The sequence below is a fragment of the Cavia porcellus genome, unplaced genomic scaffold (genome assembly GCF_034190915.1).
Source record: "Cavia porcellus strain 051 isolate PalLab524CR breed Dunkin Hartley unplaced genomic scaffold, mCavPor4.1 scaffold_6, whole genome shotgun sequence".
NCBI lineage: Eukaryota > Metazoa > Chordata > Mammalia > Rodentia > Caviidae > Cavia > Cavia porcellus.
In genome coordinates, this window is record NW_026947489.1 from 89,024,664 (window position 1) to 89,034,432 (window position 9,769).

General features: G+C 58.8%; 1 long non-coding RNA gene across 1 annotated transcript; it reads left to right on the plus strand.

The window, feature by feature from the left end:
- Positions 1–7,584: 7,584 nt before the first annotated feature.
- On the plus strand, positions 7,585–9,769 carry LOC106027057 (uncharacterized). Its single transcript, XR_001200627.2, has 2 exons — positions 7,585–8,916; positions 9,394–9,769. It is a non-coding gene; the product is annotated as an uncharacterized LOC106027057 (long non-coding RNA).

The window sequence follows — 9,769 nt, forward strand, 5'->3', positions numbered from 1 at the left end:
CATGAGGGCCGGTGTTTTGTTTTACCTCCCTGCCCACCCCCACACAGAGTCACTGCGGCCCAGGAGCGTTGCCCCACGTCACCCGCTCTGGGAGGTAGCTGGGGCAAAGGTCCCACACTCACAGGTCCCTTTGCCACAAGGCACTGGGCATTAGACCTCGGTCTGCTGCCTTGGGCTACCCCCTTGGGAGGGACCAAGAGGCTGGAGATGGATGAAGTGCCCTTGGCCTACAGCTGTGTCCCCGAGTTGCAGGGCTGCCCCGTGGGCACCAGGTACTCCAGCCCCTCCTGGGCTCCCAGGACCTCACCCTGCCTACCCGGCCACTGCTTTGTAGACTGGTTGTGCCAGGCCAGAGTCCTCCTGTGCTTCCAGTCTGCTGAGGAACACTGCTGTCCTGCAGCCAGGTTGGCAGACAGCCCGGCTCTGCAGGGTGTGTGGTCTTCTTTGAGCAGCAGCTGATTTACTAGGAAACGTTTGCGCCCTCAGCATCCGGTGCTTAATCCAGGCTCGGTGCTGTGGGCGAGAAGGTGTGGCCTCACACCTGTGGCCCTGCAGGCCTCCTACATCACCCACAGCTACAGCACGGCTGGTGTGGAGTGAGGGTGGCCTGTGGCTTTGGGGGAGGAACCCGGCTGGATGGCCTCTCACCTGTGGCCCGGTGTCTACAGAGAGGACCACGCAGTTCTGGGCTGCCTAGCCCCAAAGGACTCCCTAGCTGGGATCAGAACAGCACTGCACACAAACCAGCGCAGGCATGACAAGCAGCAGGGTGGCTCCTACCCACAGGCAAAAAGGGGTTCTGATTCGGCTTGAGGGTTCCCCAGAGAGGTGGGTGAAATACACACGCAGGCGCACACACACACACACACACACGCACGCACGCACGCACGCACGCAGACACACACCCACCCATTCACCCTCCGAAGCTGCAATCTGACTTGCGGGCTGCAGTTCTCAGCCTGGCCAGAAGAGGGAGGTGTAGCCAGAGGCACCCTGGACCCTACCGGAGCACTTTTCTTCCTTCGTTATTCTTGGGTGGATCAGACTCTGATGTGTTTTCTGGAAGAGCAGTTTCCTAGGTGGTGCTGATCCTTATTCTGCTTAGAGGAGCCGGGGGAGCCCCGCTGCTCTCCAGGAACACCGGGCGTCTCTGCTCTGGTCACTTACAACCTGTGGGGGCGCAGCAGGCGCTGTCAGCCTCAGGCCTTCTCGGCTGCATTTTGATTGGTGGACAGCTGACCCTTGGGGTACTCTGCCTGCACTGCTACAACAACAGCGTGAAAAGAGGATCCATCTCCGCGCAGTGTCCGGCCAAGGAGGGGGCCGGGTTTTAGGGGAGCAGAGCTCCCTCAGGCCTGTCACATCTTCTCTTGCCCCAGCCTCTCCAGTGTCACCGAACGGGGTGACAAGCCCCGGAAGCCCCAAATTTACATCTGAGAATTAACTTCACTCTCATGCCAAACACACAGAAGGGCACATTAAAGCATAAATGTAGTAGCAAATTTGGCTTTATTTTTTTATAGAATACTTTTTTTTTTTTTTTGGCGGTACCAGGGATTGAATTCACGACCGTGCACTTGCAAGGCAAACGCTTATGCCGCTGAGCTAAATCCCCAGCCTGGCTTTTTAAATTTGACATTCTTACATAGCATCAAAACATTTTATATCCATTATTCATACTGCTTTATGACAAACTCGGTCACTGCATATAAACAAGGAGAAACAAAAATCTTAATGTCAGATGAGTAACGGCATGGAGTGGTTCTTGCTTTGTACGTGATTTAGTAATTTATCGAGCCAGGCAAAGTGGCACAGCCTGTAATTCTAGCACTCAGGAGGCTGAGCAGGAGGATCTTGCATCTGAGGCCAGCTGGGTTGCTGAGAAAACCTTGACTCAAAACAAAGTTTAGTGTTACTCTCCCCAAGAAAGAAAGCAAAACTCTATATTTTGATTTTTTTTCAGGCTATCACAGGTGAAAAGGCCACCAGAAATAATTGGAGTCATCTTTCAAAAAGTTGAATTTTCTCATGAAAATATCATATCGTAACCATGGTGTCTCATTCACAGGGCTGTGAGAGTAGATGGCATCAGAAAGTTTTACTCAGCAGTTAACAGCAACAACAGCCAGTTAACCCTGCTCACATCCTCCCCACAGCAGTGCCCGTAACCTTACAGCTTCTTTCTCAATCTAGGAGTGGACTGGGTGTGGGAGCACACGCCTGTAATCCCAGCACTCAGGAGGCTGAGGCAGGAGGATCACTGAAGTTCGAGACTAGCCTGGGCTACACAGTGAGCTCAAGGCCAGCCTGAACCACATAGCGAGACCCTGTCTCAAAAATAAAAATAAATAAAGTGGCCCGAGGCTGGCGTTTGCTGCACTTGGCTGGCTTGGCGTCTGTGGCAGGAGGCAGGTTTTCTGGAGGAAGCTGCCTCTGTCTTGGAGCATCTCTCTGGGGTCGTGCATCAGGACATGGAGCAGTGATAAGGTGCAGCCCGTATCAGCTCAGCTCGGGGCGACCCAAGCCCCCGTCGTCCCTGGAGGAGCCAAGACAGGAGTGCAACCTGGGTGCAGGGTGCGATGGCTGTGTCACCTGAGCCGCCTGGCGAGCTCAATGCCACTTTGACCTGGCAACGGGAGGTGTGGGTCTGAGTCAGACTTGTCACACTCTCCCGGCCCCTTGCACAGCCAAGGGGAGGAACAGAGGGGAGGCCCTGCGCTGCCCCCTTTGACCACAAGGTGGCACCATGCCGGGGTTCGACTTCCAGGTCCGGGAGCCTCTTCTGGCCCTCGGTGCTGGTGGGGCCATCAGCCCTGAGTGGGCAGTATGAGCCAGCCAGGCGTCCTTTGGAGGTGCCAGCTCCCCGGTGCATATGGTGAACTCGTGGTTTCTACCAACAAGCAAGCTGAGGCAGGCGCAGCTGTTCCCCAAAGGCAGAGGGGAGACTGGAACCCTTGACTCTGAACTCAGGTTGCTGCTGTTCTGCAGAAGCTGGGCTCTCCTTGCCCTTCCCCCCACGTTTCCGAGGCCCCTAGAGGCCGCACCGCAGGTGTGGGACCACGTGGGTGGGTGTTGAGAACCCCTGGACCAAGGAACCAAAGCAGGGTGCACAGTGTGGCAGGCCCTGGAGCACAAGGAAGCGGCTGGTGGCTCCACTCGGCATCTCTGAGGTCACCACGGAGTTATGCAAGGCGGCAGGTGCCGTGGCAGCCCTGCCAGCCCACAGAAGGGACAAGGGACAGGCAGAGGATTAGGGACAACCGGGGCCTGGAATGAACCCCCAAGGCCAGCATCTGGTCCTCACCCGGACCTAGGAGTCCTGGCACTGTCTTCAGTGGCCCTGGTGGCCACAGCTTCCAGCCAGGTGCCTTCTGTCCCATCCTTGGTGTCTGTGAGGTAACAGGGCAGGCTAGAGGGACGCCCACGTTCTGAACAGGAGCCCAGAGGCCTCAGGGAGCACTGGCTGTCCCTGGGGGGTCGGCCTTGGGAGAGAAGGTAAAGGTCAGGGCCACCATGGGAGGAAGGTACCGCCAGTGCCACCAGTAGGGGCTCGCAGCCACTCCCAGTCCTGCCCTCCAGCTGGGGTCCCACCTGGTCTCATCCCAACAGCCCAGTCCTCCAGCCACCCCAAGGTGGAGGGGGCTGAGGCCCCCAGGGAGCCGTGAGCAGGAAGGGGTCTTAGGGTCCCTGTGTCCCCGGGCTGGCAGGGCAGGGCCATCCAATCCTCTGTGAAATCTGGGCTGGACAAACCTGCACAGCAGAGCTGGGATGGCCAGTGGGGATCCCGACTTGTGGGCCCCTGCCAGGCCCAGGGAAGGCAGTGACTTGTGGGAAACAGTTTTTGGCAAGGAGACATCTGACCTCCACAGCTGCAGAGTGACCACTCTTGGCACGCCTGGCCACCTGTGCTGCCACATACTCACATGCCCAGGGAACACCTGGGGCAGGAGTGTTTGCTCCCAGCCTTGGTGACCCACACCTGTAATCCCAGCTCTTCAGGAGACCCAGACAGGAGGAGCACAAGTTCCAGCCCAGCTGGGAGAATTTAGCAAGACCTTGTGTCAAAATTTAAGAAGACCTGGGGTTGTAGCTTAGCACAGAGGCCTTGAGTCGAATCCCCAGTGCCAAAATAAATAATTAAAAATAACTAGGGGCTGGGGATTTAGCTCAGCAGTATAAGCACCTAACTGACAAATTCGAGGTTGTGAGTTCGATCCCTGGTACCACAAAAAAATAACTAGCACGAGGGAAGGGCAGAGGGGGTGGGGCAGGCTGCAGGGGTGAAGGGTGCGTGTCCACTCCCCCCACACACACTGCCCTCAGCTGTGCAGGGGACAAAATAGACGACCTCAGAAAATTCCTGGAAAAGTGCTGGTCAGCACGGGTGCCTGCTCTGGGAAGGGCCCGAGTGCTGCCCAGGTGACAGATGACTCTTAAACCAGCTTCTGGCTGGGTGGGCCTCGAGGGCCCTCAGGGTGGACACACCTCTGTCACGTGCTCTATGCTGTGCACGGGCAGCAGCTTCCTTGGGCTCCTATCCACCTAATGCCTCCCCAGCTGTGACAACAGGAACTGCCTTCTGACATTGCTAAATGTCCCCTGGGGCAAAAGTGTCCCTGTTTGAGAAACCTTGGGATAGGTGACAGATTCCACAAGGGCTCTGGGACAGACCAGCATTGGCTGGTTCAAACTTGAGGGGATCCTCCTGCCTCAGCCTCTCGAGTACTGGAATGCTGGCTGTGATAAGGTCCTTGTGTCCATGCTAACATTTAATTCAGGCATCACTCAGAGATCATTATCCTCACCTCACAGCAGAGGTGGCTGAGACCCAAAAAAGCTGAACCACTTGCCCAAAACCACACAGCCAGTAGGTGGCGTGGGCAGGTCACGTGCTCTGGCCTGGCCCTGTCAAGAATTCCAGGAGCCTGGCAGGAGGCGGAGGGCGGGCCAGTGGTGACAGGCACCCAGGAGAAGCTGAAGCCGTGGCACCCGGGCTATGGGGAGGGCTCGGAGATGACACGGAGGTTTGGAGCCCTGGGGCTGGGCGGGTGGCAACGCTATTAATAGACACAGGGCAGTGGGGAGGAGGAACGGACTGGGAAGTGAGCTCACGCCGCCGCCCTGTGGCAAACCCTGAGACGCCAGGGCAGAAGAGAATCAAGGTTTAAAATTCCTCCGTGCCCCTTCGAGTCCTGAGCCAGTGCCACTCAAGGATGCAGGCGACACAGGTCTGCAAGTTCAAGTCCTGCACCAGCCACAAGCATCATGGCCGGGCACAGGCCTAGTGGAGCCCCCGAGGAGGACCTGGCTAGGCAGAGACAGCCTTCTCCTCCTCCTGGCCCTAAGGTCCCAGTAAGCTCCTCCTCCGGGTCCTGCTGGCCTTTGATCCCCTCCTGGCCGGAGGTGGGTGGGGGGCAGGGGACACAGTGTCCAAGGCACCTGGCGGTGGAGCCAGAGCCAGATCGGGAGCCCAGCTGTCCCCATGTGGTGCCACCCACATCTGCGTCAGCAGTTGTGCCCTCTGACACTCCGATCCCAGCAGGGCGGGGAGGGGGGACCTGGACTCATCTGCAGCTCCGCGCACCCTGCAGTTTATTGGGGCTTGGCCTGGCTTCCTGCCTCCCACACCCCTGCTTTATGGCCTCGCTTTTCCCGGGAGCCCGAAAAGAGAGGCAGGAGGGGACAGCTCGGCCTTTGCAGTCCGAGGCCCATGGGAAGTCACGCTTATAAAAGCGTCGGGGCTCGAAGCTGTCCCCAGCCCCGGCCCTGCGCCAGCACCACCCCGGCCGCTTGGGCTTGTTGGGACGTCTGTCCCCAGGTGGCTGTGCCAGGCCAGCCGCGGGGCATTGGGGTCCCCGCAGACTCTGTCTGGCTTGGGTGCCTGGACTCCCTGGGAGTCAGCCTTGGGGGCTGGGGACACCGAGGTGGCACTGGAGGGAACATTTCCTCCTGGCTCTAGGGCAGACTTGGCCAGAAGCCTTTCTTGGAATTTCCGTCGCAGTGGCTGGATGTTCCTCTCCTGGTCAGGCCTCATCTCTGGGTCCAAAGTCCGGGCTGGAACCTGGGTCTTCTGCCCCAGCCTCTGGGCCACACACTGGAAGTCCTTGGTGTCCTGCCCACCAGAGCCTGTGCTGGGACAGCGAGGAGCAGGCTGGGTCAGTGTAGGAGCTACTGACAGTCTCTAGTGTTTTGCTTTGTTGAGTTAAGGACATTAAAGGGAAATATTAGCCAGCTGTGGTGGCGCACACCTGCAGGCCCAGAGCTCAGGAGGCTGAAGCAGCCTGGGTTACACGATGAGACCTTTCCTGAAAGGCGCTGTCAGGGGGAAGGGGCTCATGTGGTGGTCTCTCAGGCCAAGGAGATCTGGCACTGGGACAACCTGACTCCACCTCCCTTAGTTTTCTAATTTGACCTCGAGCAGATGAGCCGAGACCCCTGCCAGCACTGGGCACCCCATGAGCTGTCAGACTCCTGTTCTAGGAACTGCTGGTCTGGGTCCAGCGCCAAGGGCCAGCAGCTTTGCTCTGGGGAACCTGTCCTCCTCGCTGTCCTCCTCCCTGTCCCTGTCCCTAGACCACAGCCACAGGGCTGCCATGGCCTACCAGTGTGGGGTCAGAGAGCCCAGCACACTGGCCATGTCCTGGCCATGGGATCCCAGCCTTGGCCTTCCGTGAGCTTCAGTTTTGTGGTCCATAAAATGGGTATACGAGCTGCTCATCAAAGGCCAGGCGCAGCCCCAATGGGGAACTTCCCTGTGAACTCCAGGCCAAGGCAGGGGTGACATTATCACTATGGGAAACCAGTAAATAGCAAAGAAAGGGTGGCCTGGGTGCTGAGCTCAGCTCCTGGGTACAAAGCCAGTGTCACACCCACCCAGCCTGCCACCTGGGGACCCAGCCCCATAGAGAGCAGCCTGAGGATCCCAGAGGTCAAGGAGGTCTGGCTAAGCAGAGGCTTGAGGACCTAGCCGTACAGGAGAGGAAGCTGTGCACTGAACAAAACGTTGCCATTTTTTGTGGTGGCTCCTGTGTGGGTTTTGATCCCAATTGCCACCACCCCCCCACCCCCCCACCCCCGCCTCAATTTGTACAAGCAGCATGTGAAGAGCCCGCCCAGGGCAGAGCTCATGAGAGGTGGGACTCAGGGAAGGCCCAGTGCCTGAGCGTCCAGGCGGAGCTCCCTGGCTCCCGCTGGGCTCTGTCCAGCTCCACCACTTTCCCAGGGCTCCTCAGTTTCCTCATCTGCAAACAGGCCCAAGACCCTCCCTTCCCAAGGCAAAGCAAGCAACGGGCTCCTACAAAGACCCGAACCTGGCCGGCTGAGTCCCCACCTCAGACAGCAGAGCACAGCCCTGGCTGAGCTGGCTCTTGTCCCCATCTGTCACGAAGTCACTGCCGCCTTCTCAGCCACCAGTGTCCCCTCCCTCCGCTGGTGCTGACACCCATTTGGGAGAAAGATCGGCAAAGCCACTGACGCTTCCAGAGCCCGAGCTCAGTGACTGCCCCGGCCTGGGAACACCAGGTGACCTCCCGGGGGGGGGGGTAGGAAGGGAGGGTGGGAGGGGTGGGCTCGCCTTCTGCCAGGGCCTGAACACGCACGCATGCGCAGACCCAGCGCAGACCCAGCCACGTGCCCTGGTACACCGTCAGCCCCCCCCACACACACACACACGCATGCGCACACAACCTCACCCGGCCGCCACCATCCTGGCCTGTCCCCCGGTCTTCGCCAGGGTGGACCTCAGGGACACAGCTGGTGGAAAGGCCCCTGGGCCACCAGCGCCTCCCTTACTGCTCCTTTGTGGAAACTGAGGCCCAAGAAGGAAGAGTCGAGCAGCGAAGTTCAGAAAGGGCAGCTGCGTCCCCTCCCTCAACGCCTGGCCCGGGCTCCCCCACTCTGTGTGACCTCGCCCCAGGCACACGCATGAGCACATGGTCACCCCAAGATGCCCCACTGTGCAACCAAAGCTGGGACAGGGGACAGATGACCCGGCCCGGGCTTTCCTGAGCCAGCATCCAGCCCAAGGCTTGGCATGAAAAATGACCCCGGCCAGGCCCTGCTTGCCTCAGTCTCCCCATGGGTCTTACAAGCCACCCCTTCAGTCAAACGCCACTTCTGGGGGGAGGGCTTCCTGCCGTTCCAGAGGTGCCTGGCCTCCCGCGTTGCACTCAGCTGTGAGCCAGGAAAGAGGCAACCCTGGGCCATAAACTGCCACCCAGGACAGACCATAACCTGGGCAACTCGGGGAGGAGGGGCAGAGCACCCCAGCTCCCAGCCTGGGTAGACGTGGGACCCCTGAAGGCAGGAGGGGAGGCTGAGGCGGGAGGGCGCAGGGTGTTTGTCCTCAGCCTTTGGAGGAGGGAGAGAGACGCTAATCGGGCCCTGAAGGTCCCGAGGTAACAGGACCTGCGGTTATAAATAAATCCTGGTGTGGTGGCAGGCAGCGCTGGACCTGTGCCTTGCAGGCCTGGACAGCTGGAACCTGACCCCCCAGCCAGCAAGCCTGCACCGTGTGGTGACCTTTGGGGTGCTGCGAGCTCAGAGTGGGCCCCAGGCTTCCTGGTCCTCGGCTGGCTGCGGCCACAGGAGGGGACACTGATATACCGAGGCCCCGGCTCTGCCACCACCCGGGCCTGAAAGTGGATGTGTTGCCTCCTGGACGCAGGACCTGGCCTCTCAGAGAGCTGTCCCCAGCACCAGCTGACACAGAGGGCGGGGAGGCCCAGGGTGACCCAGCCAGCTGTCAGCGCCTGGGGACACCACCGTCCACCTGCTTTTCAAAAGAGGAACGGTGGCGGCTCCAGGGAGCCCACAATTTATTCTCAAAACCTGGTGTGAGCCAAGCAGGCCGGCATGCCAGCACCCAGGGGGCTGAGGCAGGACGATCAGCACGCTCCAGGTCAGCCTGGCTACATGGTAAGATCTGGTCTCCAAAAAACCACAAAAGCCCCTTATTGGTTGGAGTTCAGCCTGTGGGTTGTGGGGGGGGGCACAGGGGGGCCCCCGGCACAGGGCAAGCACCTGTGCAGCCACCCAGGCCACCCCCACACCCATCCCCACGCGCACCCCCACCCAGGTGGCTTAACCCTTTCCAGCCTGATGCCCCGTTGCCCCAGGCAGCTCTTCGGGCCTGGTCTGTTCTGCACCGCTGGGTTCTGGGTGTGAGTCTGGGGTTTCAGTGTGAGTTGGGGTGGCCCATCCCAGGCTGGCCCCAGCTGCTCATCCTGCGCCTGGCTGCTTGATTCCTGCGCCCATTTCTGGGGGGCTGATGTGGGGGGGTGAGTCTGTCTGCACCCGGGACAGGGCTGGGGGGCTGGGGTGCCCGGTGTCTGCACTGCTTCAAAGATACCAGAAGTGCTGCTTGTCTGTTTTCTCTCTCTCCTTTTTTTAAAGAGAATAAAACAAAACAAAGCCAAACAGAACAAAGCAGATCAGAGCAAAGCAATGCAAATAACAGGATTTCAGGACAAAGCAACAGGAAATCAACAGTGGCTGCCATAATGTCTCTTGTTTTCTGTGTAATAGCTTCCACACCCTCACACACAATGAGTTAGTTCAAATCAAAACAGTACAAAGGCAACCAGAACAAGAGAGTGCGGGCCGGACTGGCCTTCAAAAACGGACACTGGGAAATCAACAATGGCCCCCGGAATGTCTCGTTTTCCTCAAAATGGCTGTCCATACTGAAATCAGATAATTGAAAACAGACTAAAGCCAATCAAAACCAAGAATAAAAGCATCATTGGACTTGGAAACAAAATGACAGGAA